Source organism: Dermacentor albipictus, chromosome 1 (genome assembly GCF_038994185.2).
Source record: "Dermacentor albipictus isolate Rhodes 1998 colony chromosome 1, USDA_Dalb.pri_finalv2, whole genome shotgun sequence".
NCBI classification, from domain to species: Eukaryota; Metazoa; Arthropoda; class Arachnida; order Ixodida; family Ixodidae; genus Dermacentor; species Dermacentor albipictus.
The window spans coordinates 343848794-343869663 of NC_091821.1; the positions used below are offsets into that span (position 1 = coordinate 343848794).

General features: G+C 45.1%; 1 protein-coding gene across 11 annotated transcripts in view; it reads right to left on the minus strand.

Annotated features, from left to right (window-relative positions):
• Positions 1 to 20870, minus strand: part of LOC135909078 (gonadotropin-releasing hormone receptor-like) — a 538207-nt gene that overhangs the window by 423455 nt on the left and 93882 nt on the right. The window lies entirely within an intron of this gene.

Genomic DNA, 20870 nt, shown 5'->3' on the forward strand with positions numbered 1-20870 from the left:
TGACGGAACTAACTTTTTTTATTGGACGAACATATGCCCAGAAAAGCAAGTTACACTCAAAGCACAGCAGTAGCGGCGAACACGGTCGGCGATCATCGAAAATCCGATCAGCTGGTCATGCAAGTCGGCTTTTATACATCAGTCATCGAAGGTTCCAGAGTGATCACTGGTGCCCACAATTCTTCCAGAAACTTCTACACCATTCATGTCGCGCATACACGCAACCAGATTGCACAAGGTCGGGTGACAACAGACAGTGGATAGAAGCATCTATAACATTCCAGAAACTTCCGATACATGCCGGCGTGTCCTCCGCTGAGCGATAACATTTGTTAGACGATGAAACGCGGTCGCCCTATGAACAGGTACACGTGATGATATTAACAACGCGAATGCGAAGGAGCTAATTTCGAGCTCCTCCATTTATTGCCGCCACAAAACTACGATCTACGGAACATCTGCTCTCGTTCGAGCCTGGGAATTGAAAACGAGGAGCGTAGGACATCGATCGAATGCGGTCAGTAACTCTAACGAAAAAATTGCGTGAGCCACTGTGATGCGTGCTTGAGCACTCGAAAGTATTGTAGCGTGAAGAGAACACATTTGTAATGCATCATCAGGAGAATATTTGCCTGCGGTCTTCCGTACATTACAGATAAAGGCGATTCAGAGCGCCTGAAGCTTTTGCAAGGTAAGCTAACAAGCACACAGCACCACGGATATATCGATTATCGCCGATCGCCTTCAAAGATTGTATAAAATGAAATGCAAAACAAGGCCTCACACCACAAGGTACATCGCACCTAAAGGTTGGCTCGCCGACCATAGTCCAGTCCTCGTCTGTATTAACGGTCAATAGGATATGCAGTAAACACCAACTAGGCCAAACTGAAATCCTTCTGGACCGTAGATGTATCTTCTGGAAGGCCGCAGTTTCCGACGAGCTGGAAAGACGACTTGATCTCTCTAATTATACAGTCAATCCAGACCGGTCCAGCCAACCACTCATTCACTAACTCACGGGTGAGTTCTGATGTCATACCTCATGCGCCAATTCTCACTCACTCAAACTCACTCACACACTCACTCACTTAGAGAATACGTGTGTGAGTGAGTGAGTGAGTGAGTGAGTGAGTGAGTGAGTGAGTGAGTGAGTGAGTGAGTGAGTGAGTGAGTGAGTGAGTGAGTGAGTGAGTGAGTGAGTGAGTGAGTGAGTGAGTGAGTGAGTGAGTGAGTGAGTGAGTGAGTGAGTGAGTGAGTGAGTGAGTGAGTGAGTGAGTGAGTGAGTGAGTGAGTGAGTGAGTGAGTGAGTGAGTGAGTGAGTGAGTGAGTGAGTGAGTGAGTGAGTGAGTGAGTGAGTGAGTGAGTGAGTGAGTGAGTGAGTGAGTGAGTGAGTGAGTGAGTGAGTGAGTGAGTGAGTGAGTGAGTGAGTGAGTGAGTGAGTGAGAATTGTCACGTGACATGACGTCAGAAAACCGTAGTAGATCAGGAAATGAAAACTCAGAAGGAAGTTGTGGGCCTTGGAGTGGTGAAAAATATAAGGTAGAGCGCTTCCATCCTTGTGGGTGAAAAGTAGTATTTCGAAAAATCTCACATTGTTCTCTCGCACAAGCTCGCGGTAGTCTTGATGGTTCCACCAAAGGTGTCGCGAGACAACGCACAAGCACTTTTAGAACTTTGGTGGCGGCGCTGTAGGTGTCTTTATTTATATGGATAACTTCGAGGCCAATGAAGAGATGGGGCAAAGCATTGCAAGTGTCGTATGAGAGAGTCTAAATTGACTTCCTGTATGCTGGAGAGAGGCGCGCGATAGGACTGACTATTAGGCTTACGAATGCCGCTGTTATATCGTGCATTGGATACTACCACAGCATAGGAAGTTTTGGCCAACTTTAGCCAATATATCTCTGTTGATCCTTTTAATTTTCCACAGGAGTACTTAAAATAGCTAAATTTTATAATCAAATAGAATAGGAATCTTCAAGAAAAACAGCCTTCGAATATCCAATGAAATATCTAACTCTTTCTAATTTGCCAACAAAGTGTGCACATAAAGGCAGGGTGGGGTCCGTTCGGTTCTGAAAAAAATATACAGGATGTAAGTTTATTACACTAAGTGAGACATTTAATGCTATTGATAATGAAACTTCCGGTCAACTGATTATTTTGAGAACAATAAAATACTGAAAGGCGATCGTACATGCTGCACCAGGAAAGTGAATGATGAAACGCCAGCCAGACCGCTTCCCCAAATGGTGAAGATGCAGAATACCGCTACCACGCACATTTCTTTGAGGATATGTAAAAATGGCGAGATCGTACAAATAAATTGTTTCGCCTAAATCTAGAGAATAAATTCTTAGGCTGCCTGAAGGTGAGGCATGCATTGTTGTTGAATGACAAGACATTATAGAGCAATAGTAAGGTTCTCCATGGTTTCACTTAAAGAACCATGTTTTCCCACGCTTAACCTGTTCTGCAGCAGCAGAATCACTCTAAACAGGCCTCACTTGCATCTGGCTTTCTCCGTTTAGACTTTGATAAGTGTCGTTATCCCTCATGTTCTAAATGAAACGAATATTTTACAACTTCGAATAGAAAATTCTCGAATTTAATACCGATCAAATAGCAAGGACTACTATATCCATATTCGAAATTTTGAATTTTATTACACTCAAGTTGGCGCGGAAGTATCACAAGACTTTCTGCTTCACCAAATACTGAATAGCCCACTAACTTTGTAAGTGATGATGAGTAACTAGCAGACTACCCCATAAAAACCTACAAATATATAGCACTCTCCTGATGTCGCTGACATTGTTAAGAAGATAAAACAAAAATTTAACTCTGAAACGCACAAGAAAACTACACGCATGCACTCAATGCACGTGGCGTGTTTCTTTCTTTTTGAGAACGTTAAGAACACGTACGTTTGTTTACAACGGAAGAAAATACTTTATTTTTCTTGGCAAGCAATGTTGGCGAATACGAGCGACCGGATGTTTTGTGGAGTCACAAGTAAACTGCTTCCACAGTGCGAAAAAAAGTCTATATCTATACGAGTTTCTGGCATTAAAAGCACGCACAACTTTCGGCCTTTAATTGCAGCGCCCTAAGTTGCCTCCTTCCTGGCTCGCTGCTGCCTAACGGGCACGCCGCTCCGCATCGATCAGACTTTTCAGAAACTTCACAGTTCAGCTGGTAGGTCGATACAAAGCAACAACGAACCGAACCTGGAGCGAGCCTACAATCCACGCGCGCAACATCGGGTAACTTGCGGGAAACGTCACAGGACTAGACCGATATATGACACAATACGTGTATCTTTATTGAGCTTATGTCAATCTAGATGAAGCGTCATCACGCTCGGCTGATTTATTACTACCGCTTCTCAATAATGGTGCATTCCTAGGCTGGCTTCTGAAAGACAGAGTGGCACCGACGTGCGACAGCAGCTCAGCGTCTCTGGCGTACTCAGGGTGATCGTGAGGATGCGGGTTCGACTGCTGGCCGCGGCGACAAGTTTAACATGGGCAGAATGATTGAAAGCGCTCGTTTACTTATCGATCTGAGTCCTAAGACAGCCCATGTCACTGTTCGGTTCTTACTGCTGACTGGTGTGTTATGAACGTGAAATTTCCGCCCCTTTCCTTTGTTTTTCTTGCTTTAATGCACTGCGAAATTTTTGGGGGGGCTAGAAGACGCAGTTAAATAATAAGGAAGTGGGGCACAGGACTCACGAAGCGCTTGTCCTGTAGCCCTATTTAATTGGCGTCCGCCTTTTCTAGCGAAAAAACCGATTCGCAATGCATAACCAACTCGCCCTAATAACCGCTTTGATTAGGGTAAATGATGCCAGTGCTACGTGAACTAAACAACCGTCTCACTATAACGATTACATGGTCATGCGCAGTTAAGTCATACACAATTGACCTACTGGCATCGGGTCCTGTTCTCATCGTCTCGATCATCGCTGACCTTATAAGAAGTTCGCTATCATTCCAGTAGAGTGCTGCAAGCCTCTGCTTCCATATAATGCTGCTCGTTGGAGGCGAATTGACAGAGAATTTTCCTTCCGCCTCTCGCACAAGACAGCGCGTCCACCAAGGAGCACTGCAAGAACGCAGAATATGCTTGAAGCGTTCCACTGGTGCGATGTCAAAATACTCATAAGGTCAGCGACGGTCGAGACGATGAAAACGTGACCTCGTAGCTTATTTGCATAAGTACAGCAGTAAGTACAGCGTAAGTACAGCAGTTAGAAGGCGCAGCATGTACTGAGAGCCAGCGTGTCAGCGTGTAAAAAGACTCGTCAACGGCTTCAGAAAGAGAAAGAAATACATTTTTTTTTAAACGTTATCTACGTATATTGATAGGCATCCTTAGTGGTTTCTTTTTTCGCCGAGATGCCTTGATTAGGTTAACTGTCTCGCTCCTTAATAGGTAGAAAATGGTTCGTGAAAATGCTTACGTATCTGCGCTTGGCTACAAGTTCGCGAGTGCAGTAAAATGTTTTAGGTAATGTATTAAGTTTATTGGATTTGTAAGTATATAGTTTTGTGCCAATATTTGAATCCCTTTATGCATTGATATTTTTTTACCGATTGTATCTTGTGATAAACTGTACCATATGCACCCAGCACGCTATGCCTCTTCGTAGGCCTGTAAGGGCTTTCTAAATAAAATAAATAAATAAATAAATATACTACAGAATGTCTCCCGCTCTAGTTCAGACGTCTGGGCCATGATTTCGGAGTGATGCTTTCTGTTCGATTCTATGCCACTCTTGTCATCCATCTTACGTGGCCGGCTGAACCCATTGATGACGTGGCGGAGCGTCACTCTGACCTCAGACGAAACGCGAAAGTAAATTACATTAGAAAAGGCATCGCTACAAAGTCGTGGTCCAGATTCTTGAGCTCTTTCCCGAGTGCTGGTCCTAATTACAGCGAATACTGCACATCAGCTAAAATGGGACTGCGCGACTCTAATCAAAAATATTCAAAAGCAGGACCTTTAATTGGGCGCAATGTTTTGAGGACCAAAGAAAGGCGCACAAACTCTGCTGGGGACAGACAACTGATTATGCGCCTGACATAGCTTTATCCTTTTCTTTAAACGTTAACATTAGTGTGCTGTATTGTCTAGCTAAAGGCAAGCTAAGGTTTGTCATGCAATCTAGTGGGCCCCCACAGTTCTCATTCAGGCTAAACTTATTGATATAAAATTAACGATATTATATTTGACATCGACAACGGCCGTTGAACTTGCCGCCCTGTTTGCAGCACATCAATCAGGAAACGCTTCAGGTATGGCCCATCTTCAACGATTCCGAGGCAGCCGTACAATGTTTACTCCCTGGAATGTGCCGTGAATCTAAGTAACAACTTGTCTCGGACGAAAGAGAAACTTACAATCGTGCAATTGGGAAAGCACATGGCATCGACCCGCTGTGGTTGCTCAGTGGCTATGGTGTTGGGCTGCTGAGCACTAGGTCGCTGGATCGAATCCGGGCCACGGCGGCCGCATATCGATGGGGGCGAAATGCGAAAACACCCGTGTACTTAGATTTAGGTGCACGTTAAAGAACCCCAGGGGGTCGAAATTTCCGGAGTCCTCCACTACGGCGTGCCTCATAATCATAAAGTGGTTTCGGCACGTAAAACACTATAATTTAACATGACATCGTTTTTAAGTGGCTGCCAAGTCGCTGCGATGTCGTAGAAAACCATGCCAGTGCAGGCGCTTGATATATATACCCATGATAGTGTCGTTTACATTGTTGTCTCGATGTCAAGAGCGGATCAGGAAAAATAATAATAATGCACGCGCGCTTGCACACGAGCCTACATTGGCCCAGTGGAATTCGGTGGACTTGACGAGCCAACGACTTTGTCCCCCGGTTCTCCATCTAACACTGCGCCCACCGAACGATTCACCACGACGAGAAGTGACTCTTATTTGCCGCTTATGACATAGAGTACCATGCAGTATACAATGCCTGCTTCCTCATCAGAATGGCCAGAAGTCCCAAATGTGAAGTGCGGGCGTGCTTGCGTTTACACATTGTTACTAAGAGAAAAACTATAGTCGTTAGTTGCCTTCCGCATGTTCATGCGGACGTGTTCTCTTTGTACTTCTTCTTTTGTCCTCATCTTCTCTAACCTTTCTTTCAACCCGCAATGAAGAGTATCCAACCGTACAGTTGATCTACTTAACGTCTCTGTCTTTCTTTCCTATTACGACCTCTCTCTTTACCTGAGAATATTACAGTTCGCAATTTTTTTTTGCCAAATCTCGTTGCGCAGTTTTTCCTTTTGAGTGTTTTGGCTTTCCTAGAACTTTTAATCTAACTTTTATTAATTCCGAAATTACGCATGAGTTCAAGCATGGAACTGAAGTCAGGCTTTCTTGTCCTTTGTGTTCTCGGGGCGCAGCCGCGTTACCCTGTTGCGTTAAAGCTTGCGACGCACTCAACGCTACCTTGGTCATTGCCTTCACTGAAATCGGTCGCGCGCATGCACTATTACTCGCGCTTTTGGCACACGCCGAGCATAATATCCTCAACCAGATATTTTGCTACGGCGGCAGCTTGTTATAATCATTTGCGCCCGCGGCGCAGTGAACATGTTCGTGACATGTTGTACCGCTTCGTGGCTACATTGCTGATGTCATTTGCAGAATGTTTTCCACGCGCCGAGTTTCAAACTGTTGTGTTCGCTTAGCATGTACGAACAATCATGAAAGGGCGAATGAGCAAGGGCGTACCGATGCCTGATGGTTTTAATGATTACTTAAGTGTTCCGCGCCACCCCTTTCTGATTCAATTCGAAGCAAAATAGTATCTAGTGCTAAGATTCTGTAAGGGGTCTTTTCCTTGCAAAATGTTTTCGTTATTCGTCATTGGCTCGCACACCTCCGTACCGGCAACATCACTGGTATCGACCACTAGGCGCGACTGAGGAAAATAATGGAATCCGTTGAACAGAATCGTCACAAATTGTAGTGTCTGAATTAAGTCATAAAGACAATTTTGAGTTTTAACAGGCAGTTTTGAGTTTTACCTCAACCAGTACCTGCGCCAGCTAGCGCACGTTCTAGCATTCCGCTCCTACTGGTGTGCTGTCCCCCCCCCCCGCCACCCCCGCAGCCTGCAGTCGAGCCCCAACCTCGTTATCAGCAGCACTGATGCCGACACTCTACTTCGAGCAGCACTGAAAACACTGGTTTTCGTCAGATCCCTGAAGCTGAGCAACAGCGTGCTTGGCAAGAACATGCCTGCATAGCTGCATCTCGTTCAAACGAGAGTGCCTTGAAACGGCCACGCACTGCCTTTCTGTTCTGAAAAAGATCCCGTGTCCGCCTCACTCGCCGTGGCAGCTCGCTGGCTACAGCGATGCGCTCCTGTGCACAAGTGCACGGTTTCGTTTCCCGGTCCTCACGGCCGCATTTCGATGAAGGTAGTATAGAAAAACTCGTGTGCTTAGATTTAGGCACACGTGAAAGGGGAGCTCCAGCTGGTCGAAATTAACCAGGAGCATCTCCCAGCCACCCTTGTGGTTTCGCACAGTTCGTGTATTTCCTATGGACATTTAAGCCCATAATTTGATTTTTAACAAATATCACCAATTTGTTTAACTAAACTACGACGACAGGAATTGTATTGCATGCCCCAAGAGCACGATGGCACAAATTTTTGCCGGCGATGACGTAGGGTACCCAACATTTTCTGCCGGAAGCTTGGGTGAAACTCTGCGATGAAGAAAAAAGAACAGATGAACAGGCCAGCTTTATGAACACTACGATACGAATATTTGTGATCTATAAAGAAGGATGTTAAGCAATTGCGGTGTGAAACTTATGCGAGACACTGCCGCGTTGAAAAGAAAGTCCAGCTTGAGTACGACTAAGAGGAGTCGGTCAGAACGGCCGGTAAGCATGCAATGACGATTGGGAGTTGAATAAACATAAGGGGGGGGGGAGGGGGGTCACCAGTTGGCGAATTTTTGTTGAGTTATGCGGTGGGAACGGCAGAGAAATTGGAACACGGCTAAATTCCCTTTGACAGACCCCCGCGTCCTTAACATTTTTCATTGATTCTTGAGACGAATCCTACTACATCCCTATAGGAAATACCAATAACCCGTATCAAGTAATTCCACACGAGGTCCTCAAATAAAGACACCTTTGCTCCCACGTAAAACATGGGAAAACCCTCCGACAGAAAGCAACGTAGGCCATATAACATCACGTGAATTATGTGGATATATGGCGATCTCACATCAAAACCCGTATGTTCCCATTTATCGTAGAGAATTGGATCTTGAGCATAAGGGGTTTTTTGATAGGGCAGTTTCTACATGCAATCGGTAGAGTAAAAGACAGACACATCTATCGCACCTTTAAGACATTTATCTTTAGACATTTATGTGGACTAAGCACCGTGATGACGACTATGGCACGTCGACGGCATGGCGACGTCACTTAGTTAATTGTCATATAAAGCAGCGAAGATCTAGCTCTGTGAAATAGATACGGAGAATTATCGCTGTGCTGGTAGCCCGCAGTTAAATATTCGGCAACAGTTGGCCTTGAATTGGCCCATTTTTTATCAGTTGTGACTGCGCTAATGACTACACATACATAATGCCCCCTTTTTCTCTGGGACTTCAATGTGGACACGATCATGTTACCTACCATTTTTCATAATGTTTAAAAGTATTCTTACTTTCCCTTCTTGAAATTGGTGGCTTCTAGCCTGTCGCGTTTTCCGTACGTAGAAACACGGTAGCCGGCGCCACATTTAAGAAGCGTTATGACGCAGCCGCTCGTACCTGCCTGTTATCGTCTCTTTTACTTTTTTGCGCTACATGCCTTTGCAACACAATCTAAAATGTAAACGTAAAGAAACAAGAGAGAGAGAGAGAGCAAATCATAAATGAAAGGCAGGGAGGTTAACCAGGACTGAGCTCCGTTGGCTACAATGGGGAAAGGCAAAATGGGAGGGGAAGATAAAAGAAGAAGAGAAAGTTGACTGGGCATATCGATCGGTCGCTCAGTCCGGATCACAGGCGGTGACTCAATCTGGTAGCTTTGAAATATCGCAGTAGCACTTTTGTGGTCTTTTGTAGCTGCGATATGCGATGCCATGATCCCAAGATCTCGTTCAAGGTGCACGGTTTTCTATCTAACTGATTTAGCGCTGTGCAGAGGTCATGTCTTTCATTTTCAAAGGAGGTGCAGTAGCACAGTTGTCTCCTCGACACCGCAGGCATTAAATTGGGCGCTATCAGCCATTCCTGTAATACACGTATATGCATTGGTGAATGCTAGGCCCAAACGTAAGCGGCACACCATTGTTTCCTCATTTCGCGGAAGCTCAGGTAACAGCCGCAGTTGCATAGATGGGTCAAGGGAATGCTATCGATGTTGGGTAAATTCAGGTGTGTGCCACTTCCCCAATGTCATACGGTGCGCTAGCTTGCTTAATTGTTTTGCTGCGTCAGTCTGCGATTAGGTACAGAAACAATGGTTGCTCCTTCGTGTGCTTTCCTAGCAGCTTCGTCACACTGACGCTAAACGCGTCACGCGTAGTTTATTTTTAATAAATATGCGGCAATGAATGTTGCCACCTGTCAGAAGCGGCGGCGGCTCCTCTGATTCAACATGCTGGAAAACACACGTGCGCACGCATGCACTCTCGCTCACAGACTCACACATGCACGCACATAAAGAGTGAAACCACAGTGACGTGCAGAAAATACGCGGAAGGGTTCATATAAACGATTCATTAGCATTCGCAAGATGTACATTAAAGAGTTTCGAAATGCATGCCGTTCTCCTGAAACACACAGTTGACGAAGATAGGTCTTCCTATCGAAACGTTGGCCAGCCTTTCTGAGGCACCTTATCCCTGTTTACAAACTTTATACCACAGTGGGCAGTAAGTGTGATTAGAAAGTGAGGACAGCCTCGTAGTGCGTTCGTGTTGCTGAATTGGTGCGTGTTAGAAAACTGCGGCATACGTTAACGTTTCCTTCCATCTTGTCCACACTGGTGTTCTTTTTTCTTTGTTCTTGTTGTGTGTGTGGGGGGGGGGGGGAGGAGGGGGAGCAAGTGATCCTATAATTCGACAGCCAAGGCAAGAGTCCCTTCGTCGGACGGCCTTCTAATTCACGAAGTGGCGTATCCCCGACGGTTGCGTGCATTCGTGCGGGCGCAGAAGGAAAACAGGAGCGTTCTGCCAGGCGCCATTTGCCATCACCTGCGGACCTAGATACGACTCGGCTCGCGCGATGCCTGACAGTGGGGCGGCCGGCGAGTCCAGCTCAGTTGCTCATATTATGGCAGGCGAACTTGTTCCATCCGCATAAGCAGAAATCCGGTCGCGCGTTTTGGACAGCGCATGCATATTACGGTCTTCGGTCACGGTGGCAGCGACTGAGACGACCACGCAACGCACAGGGGTTGGGCAGAGTACAAAATCATGGCGTCGATTTAACACAGAAAACGTGCGTACTGACTGTGAATTCAATATATCAGCACTCATTTTCTTCATTTAGTTCGTGAGGCATGGTGCCTGTATGATTGCAGATTCCTTCCCAAGATAGTGGGTTAGATTCCTACAGCGGAGACTGCATTCCGTAAATCCGAACTGTCTCCGAAAGAACAAGAATCTTTTCATTGAGGAGAAAAAGCACTTAGTTTATTTCACAATAAGCACTAACGAAATCAATACATTTGCCCAACCAAATTCCCCACCGTTCGATGTAACTCTAGAGATTCTCAAGCTTAACGATTCTGAGGGGCCCTTGGGAAGTTGTATTTCCTTCTTGCGCAGTGGTAAATCTTTTTTTTAAGTTTCTTCGTTAAAAATTAAAGAACAAGAAAGAATCACAAGGACCTCGATCTGATGAATACGGTACGTCGGGAACGCCGGCCTATCCCTGTGATGTCATTACTAAAGAAGCGTAAATGCGGCGCTGTCGTGACGGGGAAACCAATCGGCCGCATTCCACAGTGTTGCGCGTTTCACTCACACATTATTCCTCAAGAGCCTTAATAGCTTCTAGTGAAATGGCGAATTGGCAGTCTGTTCAGGACAGATAAATTTCTGCTGGACAAGCCCGAAAAAGGCGGAAAAAAAATTAGAGAGACCAAGAGAAAGAGACGCTAATCTTCGTCTTCGCAACAGCGCACTTGTGGCCTTTTTTTCGGTGTAATGAAGGAGTCTTCAATAGAATTGAAACTTGCTCCGTTTTGGGGTCATACTCATAGCACCAGCTATCGTAATCCGTGGTGATCCCCGAAAAAAAAAAAGAGTCTGGGATTAGTTACATCCTAGTACGAAATCAAAGAAGTGATGTTTCTTTTTCTTTGTTTTTCTTTTTTTTCCGTAATTTGTGTGCCCGCGGAGAACAATTTAAACATCGCGACAGCAAGTCTCAAGCTTAATCCCGCACTCAAAATCCACTAACAGCTTTGATGCGTTCTAGCGAGTTCTGAAATCTTGTCATTTGTGTAGCGACGACTCTCGTTGTTTTTTTTTCTTTTGTCCAGCCCATTCGACAATCTCCATAAGAACGGCGGGTTCGGCGTCGGCCGAATCGGTTGTGGTTTCTTAAGCTCATTTCTACTCTTGGAACATCCAAAATCACTCAAAATCTTCTTTTACGACTCTGGGCCTCCCTCATCAATGTTGTTCGAAGCATTTCGAGAGTTTATTTGGCCGTTCTTCCAAGAAGGAACCAAAGTCTCAAGAAGATCCCCTGTCTGCGACCAACAAGTGTTGCGATTTCGCAAGAGTAGCGCGACCACAGTCGGGAGAACTGTTACCATGATCGTAAGACATATTGCGGCGACACCAGCTTGGGTACTGGCTAGTGAAGAGTAACCTACCTAACAGGAGAACACAGCAATGCAGTTACAAAGAACTCCATGAGGCCAGTCTGGTTCCTTCTATTATTTCTTTTGCCCCCTTCCTCTCGTATGCCCACTGTCATGACTGGATAGCGGGTTTGCGTATGTATTGTTCTCCATGGTCGTGCACACGTTTTGCCAATTCATTCACTAGTTCAGTTCCAACTATGGTGGTAAGAGTCGGAACCCAATGACATGCAATTACATGATCACGTGCTCTCGCAGCGAGAGTGAGCTCCGCCAATTTCACGATCATTTTATAAACTGCGTGCAATTCTTTTTTTCCCTGGACACTGCAGAGCAGCTAAAGTGCAGGTTGATCGATGCTTGTGGAAGTTGACTTGTTGTAATAAATCTTGTTGCTTCAAGACACTTACCTGCGTAGCCGTAGGATGTAGAAACCCGACATTATACATGCGTGGTAACCCTGATGTATGTATACGGAAAGCGCAAGTGGAACTATCTTTGGTGCTCCAGTCATCTGCCTACCCTTGCTTTGAGCCGAAGCGCCGGTTGTACATTTCAAACGTTACTAATTGGGCCGTCACGATTAGTGAAACTTCACCCTTTTACTTCATTCCCTTGATGTTGACGAAAATTCCTAGTTATGAAAACAAATGACGTTAGTGTTTCCTATCACTTTGTTGAAAAACGGGAACGATTTATCCGTACCCCTCCAGATGTGAACGTAAAGTACATCAATTCCTGAGTGACAGCGCTTCCAGCCGTTTGAGCCACTGATCCTGGGTAAATAATAGAAAAAAATATGTACTTTAATGTTTTCTTGTCTCTCAGCACAGTCCCTAGAGGTCCTCGCGCTTCCGCGATGAACATGCAATGTGCTCAATGTCACTTTCGGTACGCCAAGAAAAAGTTGAAGACTTCCTGCGTTCAAACGATGCCACTTGTTTTCTGGGAGCGACACGCCCCAGAGCACTGGCTGTGAATACCGTAAAACTAATCTTAATAAAGCAACGTTGAGCCGCAACAAGTTACCCTTGGAGGCTCACCATCATGCTTCACTCAGATATCCTAGAAGTCGAAAAATACTGTTCGCTTTCCAGAGCTTCCAAGCGGTAAGTTCACATTATGCTCTAGCGAACACTAACAAGTAAAAAACGATGAAATTTGATAATTTTAAATCAAGGACCATTAAAATATATATTAAAATTATTTGGATGCTTCAGTGTGAACGGTACCAAAGAGAGACAGGGAGAGGAAAGCCCGGGAGATTAACCAGAGGCGAGTTACCGGTTTTCTACCCTGCACTAGGGGGGGAGAATATAGGGGTTGGAAAGCGGGGGAAGTTAGAGAGAGAGAGAGAGAGAGAGCGGAAAAGAATGGCGAAAGAAAAAGAAAAGAAACGGAACAGGTAACAGAAAAGTCGTTCCAATTACGGGCGTTCAGACAGGCCAGTAGATCTGGATGGATGCATGGATGGAAGGTAGGAGCGTTCCCTCGGAAACGGGGTCATTGCCATCACCCCGTTTTCTCAGCTCTTTATTTTTGCTTAACTGTGCTGTAAGTTCTCCCTATTTTTGCTTAACTGTGCTGTAAAATTCACCCTTTTCTTTAAATACTTCTTCCTACACTTTTAACCTTATGTCACCTCTCTGATTTTGAGCCACCAATCTTCTAATCGCTTTTTGCTAATTTCCACCACATATGTATTTTCATGACTATTGCTATCTCTAAACCCTAGGGCCTCAGCAAGCGTGACTTTGCCCGTATCTACATCGGGATGGATACCATCACATTTTAGTATGAGGTGTTCTATTGTTTCTACAGATTTACCACACACAGTACATGTGTCTTCTTTTTCGTTAAATTTCTTTTTATCGCTGCGCGCTCTAAGACATCCTGACCTAGCTTCAAAGAGTAGGGCACTGCCTCTTGATCTCAAAAAGCGCAGTAGTGCTTGCTCGGCCTTCTGAGGAACCTGTTCAGCAGACGAGCTCATGCCTCGCCTTTGTAGAAAAATCATTAATTTTGCTAAGACCATATTGAAAGGTTTTCTTTATGACCACAGCCATTTCTCCTAATTCCTAAATGCACACATCTACATACTACCTTGGGCAGATCTTCCATGAAAGACGACGATGCAACTGCGTCATAACTGCGTTGAATAACGCCTGACCTTACACGCTTCCCTGTGGAACGCCGTGTGTCGCCGTACGTTGCGAGACTTTTCCGTTGCCAATCTCCATCCTTGTGAGAAAATTATGTGTGAGACGCAGTGTCTTCCTGCAATGCCGAGCACACTAAGCCTTTAAGAACATGCACGTTACTGGCCATTCCGTAAGTCCGTTTGTTTATGCATATCATCAGAATTATGACAACCATAATAATTCGTCTTGACTTTTACGTTCCACACACGTAACTATATCCAAAACCTTGTACATAGTGCAGACCCTCGAACAAAAGCATACGAACTTTTGAGGTATTCAATTCTGTGTGTCATATTCACCACTGTATTCGCTCATTCATCGGCTTTACCGATATTTTTGGAGAAAAAACTTGTCATGCTGACTAGTCTAAATGACTCTAATGTCACGAGGCTTTTTTTCCGGCTTCAGAAGAGGCACGGTTGCGATTAATACCATTATTCATTGTTCAATACCATTACTCATTGTTCGGTTGCTTCATTTGCGTATTCTATCCCTCAGTTTGAAAAGTTGGTGCACCTGTACGGCGCAAGTGTTGTTTCTTCAGCACTCGGCTGAATACTGATGCCTGCCCCAAGGCAAATTCAAAGTCGCAAAAACATCACGGGTTCAGTCAATAATCAAAGCTTATTCATGGCATATGGGTCGAAACAATTTTTCAAACCACAGCTGTCGTCACGCTGAAAGGAACACGGCGAACCATGAGGCAGAAGTGTAAATAATAGACTGGGGGAACGTAACTACAAACATGGGTACAACAACTATATGTCATCACGTAGTCATCCATTACTGCCAGTGGAATTGCTCCCCAGCTTTTCATAAATCTTCCTCTGTGAGTAAAAGACTATGCAAACCAGAGATAACTCATTGAAACCGATCTCCTTTTCTGCCTCTGCAGGCTATTTGAAACTGGGCACTTCAACCCAAACTTGGCACTGCGAACTCTCGAGAGTGCACTCGCCAGTTTCAGTTCGTGCGTCGGAGTTACGAACAAATTCATTTTCTTTTTCGGCAGGCCTTTGGCCCATATACGTCTGTGTGTGAGTGTACGCTGTTAGCCAAGCATCCACAACAGCTAACCAATCATATGCTACAAGCGTTAACATTTGAACGATGCAAGGATTATTGCGTAATCAGCCGTTGAGTGTGTCTTTGGAGACGTAGAGAAAGGACACATAAAGAACACATTAAATATAGTTACATTTTCGTTTCGTATACTGAAACTTTGTGATCTGAAACCAGCTAGCGCCACATTTCATTCGTATGTAGAGACGCTCGGAAACATGATAAGGCTCAGGCAATGAATATAAAAACTCTGGAGACGCCTAAGCACTTCTTACGGGTTGTGAATGCGAAAGCATTTATGCCCAATTGAAAGCCGCTGCGCAGTCCTTCGAGTTATTAACTCTTCGCGGGCAAGCGAGCGCGTTGGGACGCTTGCCCAAGCTTAGCCCAGTGTGTAAGACACTCGGCTTCTGAGCGAGGCGTCGTAGGTTCGAAAGAAACATGCGCCAACGTTCTTCCTTTCGAATTTACTCTGTCTTTTTATACATAATTTCCTTATAGCGATTACCGAGGCGCAGTTAGAACACAGGGTAGAGCTTGCATGGTCACGTGCATATAACAGAGGTTTCCGAGAGCGAGGATGACGTGGCGTCGGGACAATGCCCTCTCCCCTCGCACGTCACCTGGCGCGATATTGCGGCAGCACATGTTCCCTTTCACCCACTGACGTGGCGTCGCAGCCAATAAGAATTTTGGTGCTGTTTCTCGCTTGTCCAAACAACAGACGTCGGTTTTGTTGTTCAACGAGCCATTCAATGCTTTCGCATCAATAAGTATATTTTTACGTCATGCAGACAACCAAACACACAGATAGACAATGAGCAACATGTTGACGATAATAATTGAAGGCGCAACACGGTGAGCTTACGCAAAGGACATATATGTTCGATCCCTCGTTTTCGAATAAATAGTCAGTGCCTGCACCGTCTATATTGGCGCTTTTTGTCATCGCCCGTTTTGCGCAATAATATAGTTATTTACCGTCATATGCTTTAGTAGCATATTCTACACAAGGAATGCGTTCTGCACGGTACTAAGTATCATTCTTCAAATAACTTACTCAAAGACACTCTAGAGACCGCTTATAAGCATCAGTAAGTCATTCTTTTTACCCGCAACGTTCATTGTAAGAAAAAAGCGTCAGTCTCTCGCGAATGATTTAAGTCTACTGCACGCCTGATATTTTGCAGGAACAAACACCCCGCATATGGTTGCACAGTCTCAGCCATCATTAGCCTTGGAAAACAATTATTTTCAATGAGAGCGAAGTTGGGGCGTCTGCTGGCGTGCACACTGCCTCTCGTGTCGTGCGCGTGAACCAGAGAGCCAGACACACACGCACTGCACGCCATCTGCTGTACGGCTACGCCTTATCTTCCAATACACCTCCCAAACGACCGGATACCCAACCGGATGCATCCTTTTTTTCGCTTAATTATGTCTTCATCTCCATCTAGTTCTTCAGTAATACGTCCTACCATTACTGGCTTCTCGCCGTGCATTGCTCTCAAGAGGCGACGGCAGCGTTATAGACATTTATAAAAGATCTATCTATCTATCTATCTATCTATCTATCTATCTATCTATCTATCTATCTATCTATCTATCTATCTATCTATCTATCTATCTATCTATCTATCTATCTATCTATCTATCTATCTATCTATCTATCTATCTGTCTGTCTATCTATCTATCTATCTATCTATCTATCTATCTATCTATCTATCTATCTATCTATCTATCTATCTATCTATCTATCTATCGTTACCTAACTTGTTGTTGGAACTACATGCTTGGCACAGTTGGCAATTTACATTATGGCGGCACACATGGAACTGGCCTTGAAAATTTACATACTGACTATGATTCAGCAGTGAAAGCACAAAGCTGTTTCGCAATGCGAGTGAAATGAACTTTCGAATCCTGATATACCTCCTGTCCTCAAATATTCCGTACACACGTCCTCCTATTCTCTCGCTAAGCTGCTCTAGGCCATGAAAAGGACGGCTAAGGTAAACACTGAATTGCATTAGACAGGAGGAGTGTTTTCTTCAATCCTTTATATTTGGAGAAAAAGAAGCGTCCTTTATTCAAATACAAAGCAAAAATGAAACTTCTGCTTCTTAAACCATGAAGCACATATCGCGCAAAGGCATTTGATTATGCATACTCTTGCGCAATGCGTATCACTGACTCAAATAATTTCTTGAACTGAGTACGAATGCTGCGACATTAAAGAATGGAGGATGATCGCGTGACGTGGGGTTCCTTGAATGTGGTGGAATAATCTGTAGGGCGTGGAAATAGAAGTTTTGTAAGAGCGTCAACTGGCTTCGGTGTAGTGATGAAATTTCGCGCGCAGTCTAACCAGAACATTGGCCCCTCATTGTATTGATTCAGGCACTGTATATTATTTATGATCAGTGAAATATAGCTGTACGAGTAATATACGATGTTTGTGTTGAGACAGCGTGCGTATGTGAGATGAAGTTTTCTTTCGGCTTAATACAACATTACGTGACAGTACAAGTGCACAACCTATGCATAATCGATTTTTTTTTTTGCATTTTACACACCGAACAGCCTTAAACACAGGACAAACACAGGGTTGCTCATATTTCCTCGACTTACTTCCTCGAACAGCGGAAGACTAGAACAGCCTTCCTTCAGACTTTGTTATCATCACTAGCCTGATCTCGTTTTATTGGTGTGTGACTGATTACTTCCGATATAGTTAATCGTGTGTATAATTTGAAATATATGTAAAACCCCTTCCATAAGTATTATCCCCTAATCTTTAGGAGTTCTTAAGAATACTAGGCTGCTGAACTAAATAAACAACAAGAAACATACCGGACGCGACCCTGACTGTCAACTGAAAAGTTTATTACATTGAAATTGGTACAGAAAAGTAATGAATGACGGAAAGGAAGAGACACAGAGACAGAAGCATAAGGCGAATCGAGGAACTTTATAAGGTAATTATGTGGCACTGAGCAAACGGTACCAAATTTATGATGCCATAGGAAGCGGGGTCCCATGATGCGATAAACAAGTTCATACTCTACTGTGATCAGCACTCATTGCATCAGTGCAAGTTTGCGACTTCTAGTGCAAGTTTCGCACTAGAAGTCGTCTCGTCCTTGCCTGGTCGCCATGGTCTACCGGATGCCTGCAGCCCGCCGACAACGCTACGCTACCCAATAGTAACATCGGTCGAGCTTTGAGAAACAAGTGCCGCAACAACTCGACCCTGGAGAACGCAACAGCGTGTACTTGTTTATCTTTTTCGGGTGACCACTCTTCACCGTCAGACAAGCGTTATAGGTCAGTGCGGGACCCGCCCGCGTGTATCGGAAGTTTATCGAATGTTATCGATGGTTGTATCTGCAGCCTGGTGTCACCGAAGCTTGTGTAATCCGATTATATGTGCTACGCGTATTGTGTCGAACTTTCTGGAAAACACACAGGCACCAGAGATTACTCTGGGCCGCAATCTTGTACACGTTCGAAAAGCCGACGTTCGATTTCGCCTCACGCGATTGGACTACATTGGCCTAGGCCGCGATATCGGCGCAGCCTGGACAATCGCGCGAGGAGAAATCGAACGTCGACTTTTCGAACGCGTACAAGATAGCAGCCCTGGAACCTTCGTTGACTCATGTATAAAAGCTGACGCGCTTGACCGGCAGAGCAGATTTTCGACGACGACCGACTGTGTTCGCCGCTATTGTTATTTTTTGATCGTAGCCTCTTTGGGGGCACTGGTTCGTCAAACAAAACGCTAGTTTCGTCAATCACAGTTTTGCTGCCTTCTTCACCGTCAGTGACAGCATAGAAAACAGCACTCATGACACAGCAAATGAACAGACGCAAAACAAGCGAAAAATAGTGGCTGTGGCTTACCTACATAGGTCGGCACACTGTCCTTAAAAAAAATTGCTAGTCGTGCGAACACAAGAGTTGTTTCCTCAGCTCCAGAAAAAGTGAGCAGCGTGTTTCGGTTGATAGACCCATGCCAAAAATCTGAGGTTGAGTGTTCCAAAAGGAATCAAAATCCCAAAGTGGATTGTGAAGGGGCAGTGGCCTACGAATCGCCGCACTCCTGCGGTAAGTACACAGGGCAGACCGGACGATGTGTTAATGCCTGCTTAAGAGAGGATTGTTCAAATGTAAAGAATTACAATGATGGTCATCTGTTCATTGATACGAATGCGGCTGCGATCCTTTGTTTCGTGGTAGTGTAGTTTTGGCCAGGCACAGTGATAAAGGCATGCGCGAAATTATTGAGGCACCGGTTATCAATCGGAGTGGTGAAAGCTGTTTAAACACCACGTTTTTGGAAAACTCAGTTTGACATAATGATCACGTGTGGCGCTACTGTGCATGGTATATAAGGAAGTTTTTTTTTTCTTGCTGTTCTTGTTGTTGAAGCTTGTTGAAATTAGCGCATTGTGTTGGGAGGGGGGGGGGGGGCACGTCTTTCTTCTGTCCTCCTCTCTGCTGGCACCAAAAACGTTTTTCAGCATAGCATACCAATATGCCAAAACTACAGCAGTGCTACTCTTTTTCCCCACTCACGTGCATGGTAGCAAACCAGAAACCTGCATCTTGCTAACCTACGTGCCCCTCTTTAGCTCTCATTCTACTGTGAACTAATTGACTAGCGGTAGCAGACTTTCTGATTTGGACAGTGGCGCTCAGGTACTTGCTGACATGCTCACTTCCAGGCTAAAACCACACGTATCAATAACACAACCACCACCCCCATCTTGAGGGCAAACTTCCGGCCTTTTATCGATCCGGACAAAAGGAGAGAAATCGTTCTGGAAATGCAGGCACTAGCAAACATAGTTGCATCTACGGTGACCTTACTGTAAGTGGGACCCAATGAAAAGAAGTCAGTGCACTACACTTATAAGCGTGAGTCAGCGGTTGTCCAAGAATTCAATCAGCGCGTTGGGGACAACGAGAAGGCTCAGACTTTGTCCTCCGGGAGCACGCGCAGCGAAACCTCTACGAGTCTACTCGAAGTAAGTTTCAGCATACGCGACGGCCACTGCAAGAGCTCTGAAGCAAGGATGCTTGCCTGTTCGCTGGGAAAGACGGGCTTCTGTTTGTACAGGAAGCTTGTCTGCAGGAAAAACGACGCTGCTGATATTCCGGTAATGCAAATAAAAGAATCATGCAACGATTTTGTTAGGGTTAACAAGGAAACCAGTCAGATCCTCCTGGAAGGAAGCTAGCTAAAGGCACTTCCTTGCCGCTAGAGGCCAAAACAAAGAAACCTAAGAGATGCAGTTGTGTTCAGACAGTCGATTGCAAAAAAACGGCACGTTATATGAAGCGCAGAATAAAGTACGATACCACGAGAGAAGTTCTCGTGATATATTGGCTGGCGCGGACAATCTGTCTCGCGCGGCACTTTGCAAACTGAGCAGACTGTGGCGTGACTGCCTCGCCAATTTGCAGATCGCGAGAGGCAGGGTGTAGGCGACGCGCGGGAGCGATTCACAGCAGCCGCAGCAGACAGACCTCTGCTCATGCAGCGCTTTGTTTCGTAAAGACCACGCGCGCTACTCTAGCGCCATGTCGTAGCCATCGTCGCCGCACTGCGCTTTTCTTGTCACGCTTTCGCCAAACTCTTCTCCAATTTCCGCCTCATGGTTCCGCTGCAACTTCCTCCTCCACTTTCTTCCTTCAGCCTTTCATCCCCCGCT